We start from the raw sequence: 13,356 nt of genomic DNA, 5'->3' as shown, positions 1-13,356 counted from the left end.
CAAGCCTGAGAATTGCCCCAGATCAGTCATAACATTCAGAAAAGGCCCAGGCTTATTCTTCTGCTGAAATCCTCTCGTGACTGTTTTGCATCCCGACTGTGACAGTAGACACTGATTGTGTGGGAGATATCTCACTCTAATTTTGCAAGATGAGACCACTGGGGTAAAGGGAACGTGAGATCTTTCTATATTATTTCTGACAGTTGCAAGTAGACCTATAATTATCTCAAAACAAAAAGGTTAATTATTTTTAAGTGTTCTTTGTATTTCTTAAAAATCAAATCATATTAAAGTTAATGTCTGTTCTGGGTATCTCGGTACCAGATTGCAAATTGCCTTTAAAGCAAATTGAATTTTTTTTTCTTATTGTTCCCATGAATTTTAATTTCACTAGATGTGGAGTTCATAAAGATCTCTATGCTTATAGCAGCCATTTTACATTTGCCCAGAATTTCAAGTAAGAATGCACAGTATAAACTTTGGGATGCAGTTTGCCAAAACTGTCAGGCATCTCTGTTACTAGATTTGCACACAGCTCATGACTGAAGCTGGGAAGCACAGCCAGCTGTGGCCTCTGTAAGGCCTGGACACCGCCTTGTCGGTGACAACAATTGATCTTTACCAACATGCAGGGCCACAGGGTTTATTCCGTTCACTGGACTATTGCTGTTGAAATTACTAGCGAGAGGTAAGGTACAATGGGCAAACTCTTTCCATCTCTGTGTGCCTGTCTTTGGTTATCCTAGAACAACACTAGTATTACTTGTCATCTTAACATAGCTATTAAAGAGCAAGGATCTTTTAATTTATGCTTTTCTTTCCGTGGGAGTCTGGTCAGTCTCGTGGACCAAATGGCAGTGTGTTTGGCTTGAGAAGTGTGTGTGCTAGCTAGCATCATGTGGCATGATGGGCGCTGGGAGAATGTTAGCCTTGGGTGGGAAGCTCTTGGTTGGAGTACCTTTCTCATCATTTATTGGTTGTGTGAACTTAGACAACTGATCTAACCCAGGGGTCCTCAAACTTTTTAAACAGGGGGCCAGTTCACTGTCCCTCAGACTGTTGGAGGGCCGGACTATAGTTTTAAAAAATCTATGAACAAATTCCTACGCACACTGCACATATCTTATTTTGAAGTAAAAAAACAAAACGGGAACAAATACAATATTTGTGTTTGCATGTGGCCCGCGGGCTGTAGTTTGAGGACCCCTGATCTAACCTCTTTAATCCTTGACGTCTTTACCTGTAAGACTGGCACAACAAAGCCCAGCTATTTCATGAGATTTCATGAGAGGAACTTCAGTTAATGTGGTGAAACGTGAGTGACTTGCCAGAGTGAAAGCGTAGGCAGCACCATCCCTGCTCCCTGAAATGCCAGGCAGGGGTGCCCGGGGAGTGTCCCACACCCTGGCCCGTGACAGACTTCATTTTCCCACTTGCATTTCTTTGTAGGTTTCCCTTCTGCGATTAACAAACAGGGTCTACACAAGGAGAGACAAAATCTCTCCCAGATTTTATCCAAACTGTTTTACTCTGGGAAAAAACATCAGGACTCAGGACTCATCTTGTGACTGCAACTCCCTCCTTGGTTTCCCTGAACCCAGCTGGGGTTTTCTTGCAAGTATCAGGTTGGAAAAGAAAGTTTTACTTCCTTTGTCCTTCCAGCACTGGGCCACTCCTGTGTAGCCATGGCCCAACACTCCGGCTACAGAGGTGCCGCAGCAGGTCAAAAGACTGGCTTCATTTCTGACCCTCTCCATGGGGCCCTGTAAATCCTTGCCACCCACCTAAAGCTGAGTTGAGCCCAGGGCCCCTTGCAAGAAATTGAGTTCACTTTGACTACAGAGCTTCAGAAAAGAAAACAATTATAGCACCTTCTGCCAATGAACAGTCATTTAATAGAAGTATCTATGTGTTTTAGAATTTCCATAACCAAAAAAGCAGTTCCATCTTTATTCTTTCATTACAAATCATGTTCATTTTTCTCTCTGGGACTCCAAAATTTAGTCAGGAGCCAACAGGATTCCAAAGTGATGGCAGTTCTGTGGAATCTGCCCCATGCCAGCCAGGAGAGGCACTTGAGGGAGGGACTGCCAGGTGGCCCAGCTCTTCTGCATCTGGTGGATCTTTGACCCAACAATTCTGCCACTAGGAATTTATCCTAAGGGAAGAGTTAGAGTGCCTTACACTGTGTAATTTAAATACATTGTGATATCTTAATATATAAAGAGGTAATATGCAAATTAGGCCGGGACACCATAACAGGACGACTGAACAGGAGGAGGTTGAGCACGCAGGTGAGGCCCGGAGTGAAGACGGAGACAGAGATGGGGGCCTGCCCAAGCCAGCACGGCAGCTCCGGTGGCCCGGAGTGGAAACAGGCAGGGGGGTTGGGAGGCCTGGGGCGGAAGTCAGGCACAGGTCCCAGCCTCCTGCGGTGCCAGTCCGGCCTGACTCCCACTGCGGCCCACAGGGCGCCTCCTCGTGTGCGATTTCAATCGCCACTGGGCCTCTAGTTAATTATAATATTGAAAGACATTGAAATAAACTTGAATGTCCAATCCTAGAGAATGGATTAAATACTCATGGTACATCCATATGGTAGACTACTTTGTAGCCATGTTCCTGAAGAATATTTCTTGACAAAGGAAGGTGTTTATAAAGTTATTAAACAAAACAGGATACAAAAGTGTATATACCAAATATATAATAGAAGGAAATATATCAAAATGTCAATAATGTTTCTGAATGATAGGACTACGGTAATTTTTAAAATACATTTTTATTGATTTCAGAGAAGGAAGAGGGAGAGAGAGTAGAAACATCAGTGATGAGAGAGAATCACTGATTGGCTGCCTCCTGCATGCCCCCCACTGGGGATCAAGCCTGCAACCTGGGCATGTGCCCTGACTGGGGATCGAACCCTGACCTCCTGTTTTATAGGTCAACATTCAACCTCTGAGTCATACCAACTGGGCTACAGCAACTTTTAAAGTTTCTTCTTTATACTTTTATATATTTGAAAACTTCCTACAATTAGTATATACTGTTTTTACAGTCAGAAAATTATGAAAAAAATTCATAATTTTTCTGAAGCTAAATAATGAGGTCACCATCCATTTTTTTTTGTTTGTTTGTTTGTTTGTTTGGTGAGAGGGCAGTGGAGACAGAATTGTGTACTGGTTCCTCATGCTCCCTCCCTTCCAGAAGTTCTAGAAAATACTCATACTTGATGGTCTGGTTTTAAAAATTTCTGAGATCTAGTGTTTTAGAGGGGTGCTTTGCTCCATAAAGGCACTCACCATCAAGATCACCTTGTGAACTCAGCCCATTCTCCACTAAAACTCTAAGGTTCTGAGCACCTGTGTTTTGTTTAGTCTCCTAGGAAAATGTCAAGTCAGCTCCTGAAATCACAGAACCTTGTGGAATTGTTGACTATAATGCTCTCATTTCTCATATGAGAAACTGTACCCGGAGAGACCCCGTGATTGCCTAAGATGCCCAGGCCAAGCCAGGAGGATAGCTCACCCACCTGACTCTGGTCTGTTGGCACTCTATCAGATCCTCCATGAGCTACGAGCTGCCTGCGATCCTGGCTGGTAGTTAGGGGCACCCATCCTTCCTCCCTGGAGGAAGTGTTTCCTCAAATTGCCAGTTGCCTCCCATTAGTATATTGCGAAATCAATTTATGGCTCAAGACTAGCAGTTTTTGATGGAGTGGAAAACACAGTATAGCCCTGTATAGCATGGGCTAGAGTAGAAAATGTCATGTTTTATGAATCTCCTATTTCAGATAGATATGCATGTGCTCATGGGCATGTGTAAGTGTTGTAAAAGGAGGCTCCAGTTCCAGGGTGACACACCTGTGGAACAGTTAATGTCTCAGAAGACACAACTTGTTCATTTTCGTAAGTGTTTTGTGTCAAGCTGCTGAATAAGCAGCAAACACTTGGCTCTAGTCATGCAGACACACTCACAGGAAAACCTCAGTCCAGCCCTTTCTGTAAGGCTGACTTCTCACAACTGCCCATGGCCTCAGCAGCCATTTGCTGAGCACCCAGCCCTAAGTTCTCAGAGCACACCCTACATCCAGGCGCTGGCCTGGCTGAAGGCCCCAATGGTGTGTGGGGCCCAACCCCCTCCTCAGCCGGGTGACTGCCATGGGAACCATTGTCTCTTGGAAACCTTACAACTTGAGTCCTTTGTCACAGCATTTGAACATCACAAAAAAACAAAGCAGTATTTTGTTCATGAAAAATCCATGAGGACTCCAGAATGGACCAGAGCATGGTGAACTCCATGTGGCAGTCTCTCCTGGCCTGGGAACATGACACTTTAACTTCTCCAAGCCAACATTGGCTCACTCCTTCCTCCATCAGCATTGGCTCGCCCCTCCTCCGTCCCCACCTTCCTGGACTCTTTTCCAACACTCTCTAACAAGCAGTTTGATTTCCATTTTTTAGACTCACCTCCAGGCATCTGGCCCATTATATCCTCTGCATCACAAACATTGGGAAACTTCAACTTCCTTTCCATATGTCTTGCTCCCTGGGAAAGCAAATTGCCAACTCCAGGCCACCTTCTATTGTGCCTACCAGGCTATGTGAGTCTCCTAGGCTCAGAACCAAGGCTACATGAGCATCATTGGCCCCTCTGCCCACACTTTACCTTGTTGGCTTCACTGAAGCCTTTGCTTCCCCTGAGTCACTCCCACCTCCTTACACACCTCATTAGGCATCCTCCCAACACGTTCTCGGAGGCAGGAATTCATGAGAAGCCACAGTGAACTAGATGTTGACACAAATTATTCTCTGACTTGCCCATTTCCTAAGCATGACCTTGAGAGGAGTGTCCCATTCTCTGTGTGTGCCAATTCCAATTGCCTCTCCACCAGCCTCAGAGGCTACTTCACAGGAGGACGGTATTTCACTACATGGCTATAGCCCTTCGATTCTCTTGCAAACTGTGTCATCATCCTGCCCCAAACCTAGTGTCTTTTCTCATCCAGCCATGGGCCTGAAGTGCTCACTCTCTCGGTTGATCTTTCTGGTTGGCCTTACGGTCACAGCATCTCAAGCTATCAGAAGCCTCACTGTTGGGCGTTTAGGCCTCTGTCTATAAACAAAAGAATGTGCGCTTTTATCTACTTCATAAAGCCAATGGTTAACAGCCCACTGAGAGCCACCAGGAAATTCATGGAGATCTCAAGCCTGAGAGCTGAAACTGCAGAGGCCTGAGGACTAGATTTCAGCCACTTATCTGTAGGGGGAGCACTAGGAGAAACCAGAGCCCAACATCTGGCCTTCCCATTTCTAAGTGAGCTGTCCTGGAGAAGGAGGGAGGCTGTGTGATGCCCTCTAGCTGCCCTCCTGCCCTCCTGCCCTCTGCCCCCTGCCTTCTGCCCAAGCAAACCCTCCTCCACCAACCTTTTAACCTCAGCCCACTAAGTGCATTTGCCTGTTTTTATTTTGTTTTACCTGCTGAAGGAAGGACTATTTCATGGTTGTTAATGAAAGTGATAGCAATCCCCTGTGTATTTATCTTAGATTATGTGGTCGTTATAAGATGAAGTACTTCAAGCAGCTAGTCTGCGGTTGATTTGAAAACAGACGAGTCTCAACAATGAGCTTAAGGAAAGGTGTCAGGTATAAATCTTGTCTTCAAACAGCCAGCGTACATTCCAGACTTCAGAGACACTTCTTTGTACAAAGGTGCTTTTTTTTTTATCCTGCCTTTCTTTTCCTTGAGCCTGGAGGAGGATGAAAGTGCATGGGTACAGGCATTTGCTTGGTTTGATAATGAGGGCGAGGCTCACGGGCACAGTAACTTGGCAGCTCCAGCACTTCCTCTAACAGTTTTCTTTCTTTTTTTTTTTTCATCCAAAGGCTGCTTCAAGACAAACATTTTTTCTTAAACTACTGGTAGTTCATTTTCTGCAGGAACCGTGCAATTAATCTTGTTTATATTAAAGAGACAGGTTGCTTTTGTCAGCTTTCCTGAGCTATAATTAATGAAGATCAAAAACGTTACAAAGACATAATATTTAGCTTAATGCAGATGAGGCTGGGCAACAGCTGCTGCAATTAGAGGAGCAAAAGGGAAAACACTATCCTTTCCTTTGGAATAACTGGGATACACTAAAGAGGAAGGATTATGGGTGTCTTCCCTGCACTAGCCTTCCTTGGTAGGCCTGGTGAAAGAAAGATTGGGTTGGACATCAGATGGCTCGTAATGCACATCAATTATGCTTTAAAGGCAGTTGGAGGCACAAAACGTCTCTCTTCACTTGGCTGAAGTTTATCCAGGTGCGTGGCTGTGGATCAGAGGCTTGAAGTCTGAGAACCTCTTCCTGGGGAAGGTGGTGAAGAAACCAGACAGGCAGGTAGAACCTGATAGGACCATGTAGCCCACTGGGGGCACTGAACAAGGCCGGGGGCTACTGTATTTAGAGCCTTCTGCTTGAGGGACTGTTATGAGGAAAATCCACAGAGTTGATGACATGTCTTCAAATGGGCAACATCAGCTGCCTTGTCTGAGACTTCCTAACCTGGTGACTAAGACCTTTGGCTTCCAAATGAGAGTTTCAAAAGGGTTACCTCTGTCTATAAACAAAAGAATGTGCGCTTTTATCTACTTCATAAAGCCAATGGTTAACAGCCCACTGAGAGCCACCAGGAAATTCATGGAGATCTCAAGCCTGAGAGCTGAAACTGACTGTCGATGGCGGCCAGGCCAGTCACCTTGCTCACAGGTAAAGAAACTGAGGCCTGGGAAAATTGTGGAAACTTGTGCAAAGTCACATGGTTAGAGAGTCATCACCTTTTCTGCTGGGCTTCACTAACTGAGATCCTAACCGCAGAAATCCAGGATGAGGAGGAAAATGCAAAGCACATTTTCAGAAAATTCTGGTGATGAAGATCATAGCTAAGCAAGTTGAAGGGGCTTCCCACAATCAAATATCTTACGAGGTAAATGCTAACCAGTCAACCAGGTAACCAACCAAGAATCCAAAAAGCAGCCACAGGACCCTGGCACTATGCCAAGTACTAGTATAGTGTCTTGGCTTTGTAGACTGAGAAAGGCCAGAACCTTCCAGTCTGAATAACTTGGTGCACCACTGATGGACAGTAGGCAGAGGACATGGGTGATCTGAGTGGCATCAGGAACACCAGTATTCAAAACCAGACTATGTTCTTACTGAAACAAAAACAAGTTTGATTTTGGTTTTATTTTCTTGTTGTTGTTGTTGTTTAATCCTCACCTGAGGACATATTCATTGATTTTTAGAGAGAGGGTAAGGGGGAGAGAGAGAGAGAGAGAGAGAGAGAGAGAGAAACATTGGCCCTGGCCACTTTGGCTCAGTGGATAGTGTGTCGGCCTGTGGACTGAAGGGTCCTGGGTTCAATCCTGGTCAAGGGCACATGCTTGGGGTTGCAGGCTCGATCCTCAGTAGGGGGCGTGCAGGAGGCAGCCATCGATGATTCTCTCCCATCATTGATGTTTCTATCTCTCTCTTCCTCTCTGAAATCAATAAAAATATATTTTTTAAAAAAGAGAGAAACAGCGATGTGTGAGAAAAACATTCATCACTTGCCTCCTGCATGCATCATAGCCAGGTCATGACCAGGCCAGGACTCGAACCTGCAGCCTAAGCATGTGCCCTGACTAGGAATCAAGCCTGAGACTTTTCAGTGTATGGAAAGACTCTCCAACCAACTGAGCCACATGGCCAGGGCTTGTCCAGGTTTCAAAGGGTCTTCCTCTCTGAAATCAATAAAAATATATTTTATAAAAAAGGGGATGTCTCTATAGGTGTCATTCTCATGCACCAAGTCTTAACAGTCTCATGACCCTTACCTTCATAACTGTTCGCTTTGGAATTTATAAGCAGGATATCATCCAACAGACATAAAGACATTCATTGTATAGTATTTGTAATGGTGAAAATTGAGAACTGAGCTTCAGGTCTGAAATTAGTTGATTTTATTATGGTCCAGCCACACAACAGAATAGTTTGGATCCATTAAAAAGATTGCAGTTTAAGAATAATTAAGGCTATGGGAAAGGAAAATGGCAAGTACAAGTAGCATGCATGGTGCTATCCTAATTTTAATTTAAAAGATATATATGTGTGTGTGTGTGTGTGTGTGTGTGTGTGTGTGTGTGTGTATATATACACACACACAAATAAAAGACTAAAAGAGAATGCATCAAAATGGATGGCTTATGATTTTTTATTTCCTCTATTTTTTTACTTTCTAATTTTTCCATAATCAGAAAAAAATTTCTAAAATTGGAAAATAGCTTGCATTCATTAGCACTCACTATGCATTAAACGCTGTTCTGAGCATTTTATGCATGTCATCTCACTTAATCCTTGCATTCTGAGATAGATTCTATTATTATCATAATTTTACTAATGAGACAACCAAGGCACAGAAATAATTAAATTACTTGCCCCAAGTAGCAAATTATCTAGCCAGAATTTGAATCCAGGATATCTGAATTCAATGTCCTGTGTTTATAGTCACTCCCTTATAATGCTATAATTAAAATTAGTTGTGAGTGCCTCCCTAGGGAGATGTGACAATTACTCACAACCTGGTGTGAGTTTCTGTATCAAATTATCTTTTTAGTGACAGCTGGCTGAATAAAGATCACTGATGGAACAGGTGGAGGAAAGCAGGTAGACACAGAATTCAGGGGCCTGGTAAAACACCTTATGAGGTACAGGTCTGTGTGGGATAGGCATTGACTAAGATATTTCAAAATTTTTCCAGAGGAATTATTGGGGAGCCTTTCCAAGCATAGTTTCTGGGTTGGTGGCCAGGTGGATTGGAAAGAAGCCACATCTACCCAAAGTTAGACAGGTCTCCAAAGTTGGAAAAGAGAAGGTGGTTGGCTTCAGAAAGTCTTTGAAATTCTGTTAAGTAATGAGCCATTATGTATTTATAAGCCTAATATGCAAATAGACTGAACGGCAGAACAAACAAACAAGGAGGGGGCGGGCACAGAACATGGTGGGCATCAGCAGCAGGCGTTGGCCACAGTGGGGTGGTGGAGCAGGTGAGCAGGGGCGCCAGACCAAGGCAGGGCTCCAGTCACTGTCATTGGAGCGAGCCTCTGGTGATTACTGAAAATTCTTTGCTCCCGCACTGTGATCCCACCCGCGGCCTGCACCTGCTGCTCACATCAGCCGGGCTCATACCCAATGCCGGCGCCCAGCTCAGCTGCTGATCCCTAATTGCTCAGCTGCTGATCCCGATCACCCCTCAGGGCTTCTCTACCTACCCCTGCTCCTGATGGGTGATCGGGGCTGGCAGCCACCTCTCACATCTGCTGTCAGTGACAACCCCGCTCACACCCACTGCTGGCGCCAGAGCCATTGCTCGCACCCACTGTCGGCGCCTGCCCCCTCACACCCGCAGCCAGCACCAGAGCTGCCGCTCTAACCTGCTGCTGGCACCCAGCACCAGTCCTGATGCTCAGCGCCATCAGCGGGTGCAAGCAGCAGCTGCCGGCCCCAATAGCCCCTGAGGGCTTCTCTACCTCCCCCTGCTCCTGAGGGGCAATTGAGACAGCAACTGCCGCTCCCATGTGCTGATGGCGCTGGCCCCACTCGCACCCGCTGCTGGCACCAGCCCCAATCACTCCGTGTCATCAGCGGGTGCAAATGGGGCCGGCACTGTCAGCAGTGGGAGCTGGTGGTGGGAGCAGGGCTGCAGGCAGACAGGGGACCAGAGGCTGCAGCGGGAGGGGCTGGGCCAGGTGCGGAGGATAGGCTGAGACCTGCTCTGTGCCCACCGCAGCCTCACGGCCCACAGTTCTTTCAAGGTACATGACTTTGTGCACTGGGCCCCTAGTTTAAATAATAAACACATTAAGATGGGGAAAATTACAGCTCATATATCATAGGTCTTGATGTATAACCACCAACCCTGCACACCACCAGCCTCCTTCTGATTCTGAACAGGATCCTTATTCTGAAGAGAAAATGGCCCAGGACACAGAATTCATAACATAGAAAACCCTCTTGTGCTCTCTGGGCTGCTATAACTGAAGGATTTTTTTTTTCTTCTTTAATAGCAGAAATTTATTTTCTCACAGTTTTAGAGACTGGAAATCTAAGATGCCAGCAGGAAGGGTTTTCTGGTGAGGCCTCTCTTCCTGGCTTGCAAACAACCACTTCTCGCTATGTCTTATACAGCCTTTCTCTGTGCTCATGCACTCCTGGTGTCTCTTCCTCTTCTTTCTTGTTTTTTTTTAAATCATTTTTAATTTTTCAATTATAATTGACATACAATATTATATTAATTTCAGCTGTACAACCCAGTGATTAGAAATCTTATATGTTAGATCACCATCTGACACCATACAGTTATTAGAATATTACTGATTATAGTCCCTGTGCTGTATTTTACATCCCATGACTATAATATCACTACCCATTTGTACTTCTTAATCCCTTCATTTTTTCACCCAACCCCCCAACACCCCTTCCATCTGGAAACCATCAAAATGTTCTCAGTATCTATGAGTCTGCTTCTGTTCTGCTTGTTCATTTATTTTTTTGTTTAGATCCAATCATTGATAGATAATGTATTTATTGCCATTTTATTGTTCATGTTTTCTATCTTTTTTCTTCTTCTCCCCCACTCTTACCCACCCCCTTCCTCCTCTTCCTCTTCCTTCTTCTTCTTCAAAAAAACCCTTTAACATTTCATGTAATACTGGTTTGGTGGTGATGAACTCCTTTAGCTTTTTCTTGTCTGTGAAGCTCTTTATCTGACCTTCAATTCTAAATGATAGCTTTGCTGGGTAGAGTAATCTTTCTTGTAGTCCTTGCTTTTCGTTACTTTGAATATTTCTTGCCACTCCCTTCTGACCTGCAAAGTTTCTGTTGAGAAATCAACTGACATTCTTATGGCAGCTCCTTGTAGGTAACTAACTGTTTTTCTCTTGCTGCTTTTAAGAATCTCTCTTTGTCTTTAACCTTTTGCATTTTGATTATGTGTCCTGGTGTGGGCCTCTTCTGGTTCATCTTCTTTGGGACTCTCTGTACTTCCTGGACTTTTAGATCTATTTCCTTCACCAGGTTAGGAAAATGTTCTGTCATTATTTTTTCAAATAAGTTTTCCATTCTTGTTCCCTCTCTTCTCCTTCTAGCACCACAATGATGCAAATGTTGGTACACTTGAAGCTGTCCCAGAGACTCCTTACACTATCCTCATTTTTTGGATTTTTTTTCGTTCTGTTTTGATTGGGTATTTTTGCTTTATTCCAAATCGCTGTTTTGACTCTCAGCTTCATTTACTCTACTGTTGACTCCCTGTAAATGATCCTTCATTTAATTTAGTGTATCCTTCACTTTTGACTGGTTCTTTTTTAGGATTTCCATGTCCTTTTTTATGCTGTTGAAGTTCTTTCTAAGTTCATCTACTCTTCCCCTAAGTTCTGTGTACCATGCAGGGGAGAGTGATACAGACTCATTTGAAGATGATCCTGAAATTTCCTTAGCTGATTATTGGAAGTGTACTTCGTGCAATGAAATGAATCCTCCCCGGCCATCACATTGCAACAGATGTTGGGCCCTTCGTGAGAATTGGCTTCCTGAAGACAAAGGGAAAGAAAAAGGAAGCATGCCTGAGAAAACCAAACTAGAAAACCCAACACAAGTAGAAGAGGGCTTTGATGTCCCTGATTGTAAAAAAAGTACAGTGAGTGATTCCCAAGAATCATGTGTTGAGGAAAATGATGAAAAGATCACACAAGCCTCCTTATCCCAAGAAAGTGAGGACTATTCTCAGCCATCGACTTCTGGTAGCATCATTTATAGCAGCCAAGAAGATGTCAGAGAGTATGAGAGGGAAGAAACACAAGACAAAGAATGTGTGGATTCTAATTTTCCCAATAATGCCATCGAACCTTGTGTGATTTGCCAAGGCCGACCTAAAAATGGTTGCATTGTCCATGGCAAAACAGGACATCTTATGGCATGCTTTACATGTGCAAAAAAGCTAAAAAAAAGAAATAAGCCCTGTCCAGTGTGTAGACAACCAATTCAAATGATTGTGCTAACTTAAAGATGGAGCATCTTTATAATAACTAGTGTTTTAAACTCTGCATCTAGCAGATTGCTTGTCTCCATTTTGTCTAGTTCTTTTTCTGGAGTTTTGTTGTGCTTTTTCATTTGGGACATATTTCTTTGTCTCCTTATTTTGGCAGCCCCCCTGTGTTTGTTTCTATGTATTATTAGGCAGAGCTGCTATCTCCTGGGCTTGGTAGAGTGGCCTAATATAATAGATGTCCTGTAGGGCTCAGTGGCATAATCTTGCCGTTCACCTGAGCTGGACACTCCAGGTGTCCCACTACCACCTGCCCCCTGTGGTCTGTGTAATCCTCCTGTTATAGTTGAGCCTCAATTTCTATTGGCATGTCAATGGAAGGAATCTATCCCCATTATCAGCTGCAAGGACTGGCTGTAACCACTGTGGAGGATCAGCTATGCAGAGACTTATTTCAGTGGGGCTCTGGTTCCCACTGAGTCTGCCCCTTCAGTGTGCTGCTTGTGGAGGTAGTCTGAAACTGTCCACCTGGAAGTGTAAGCCAAGGTCAGCCACCACTTATGTTCTGCCTAGGCACACCCAGGATGAACCACAAAGTGATCACAGATGGCTGCCACTTGTGCTGGCCTTGGAGGTGCCTAGGAAAGGCCAAGCTGTGAACCACGGGGCACAGCCATTACTGCTGGGTCAGGGGCCACTTATAGAGAGGTACAGGGCATGCGGAGGCCAGGTGCTGCTTGCTTGAGAGATTTTAGGAGAGTCTGAAAGACAGGCCATTAGCAGAGGAAAGCCACTGAAAACAGCTTGGGTGGGCCTAAAAGTTGGTGGGGCATAGTCTCAGAGATCACCAGGGCAGGGTGAACAGTTATAGCCAGATTGATGGAGACTCAGATATGGTGCTTGCCTGCCAGCTCTAGTGGGAAAGGCTCTGAAAAGAAACCATGGCCTCTGCCAGCACTTCTGTTTGGGAGAAAGCTGCCCTCTCCAACTCTTGCCCTTATGCCAGAAACTTCAGTTCCTCCCCATATGACCCTGGTGCCTTTTGAGCTGCTGTCCAAGCACTGTAACTTAGAGTGAGTCCAAGTAAGTCTGTGCTTGGGCCCTTTAAGAACTGCCTGGGACTCCTGTATTCCTCTATCTCACTCAGGCACAAACACACCTGGTTGTTGTTGTTTTTTCCTTACCCAAGGACATGCATAAAGTGGCAGGGGGTTGGGGGGGGGGGCACGGAGTAGAAAGAGAGAGATACAGATCAATGTGAGAGAGAAATATCAATTGGTTGCCTTCCATGCAT

General features: G+C 44.7%; 1 pseudogene across 1 annotated transcript; it reads left to right on the top strand.

Moving 5' to 3' along the window:
• Positions 1-626: 626 nt before the first annotated feature.
• Positions 627-12,080, top strand: LOC102751322 (annotated as a pseudogene). The gene is made up of 2 exons (XR_001513270.1): positions 627-688; positions 11,450-12,080. The product of XR_001513270.1 is annotated as an E3 ubiquitin-protein ligase Mdm2 pseudogene (transcript).
• The last annotated feature ends 1,276 nt before the right edge of the window (positions 12,081-13,356 follow it).

The sequence above is a fragment of the Myotis davidii genome, unplaced genomic scaffold (genome assembly GCF_000327345.1).
Source record: "Myotis davidii unplaced genomic scaffold, ASM32734v1 scaffold677, whole genome shotgun sequence".
Classification (NCBI taxonomy): domain Eukaryota; kingdom Metazoa; phylum Chordata; class Mammalia; order Chiroptera; family Vespertilionidae; genus Myotis; species Myotis davidii.
The sequence above is the reverse complement of the archived record's forward strand: the minus strand, read 5'-3'. Positions and strand labels throughout refer to the sequence as shown.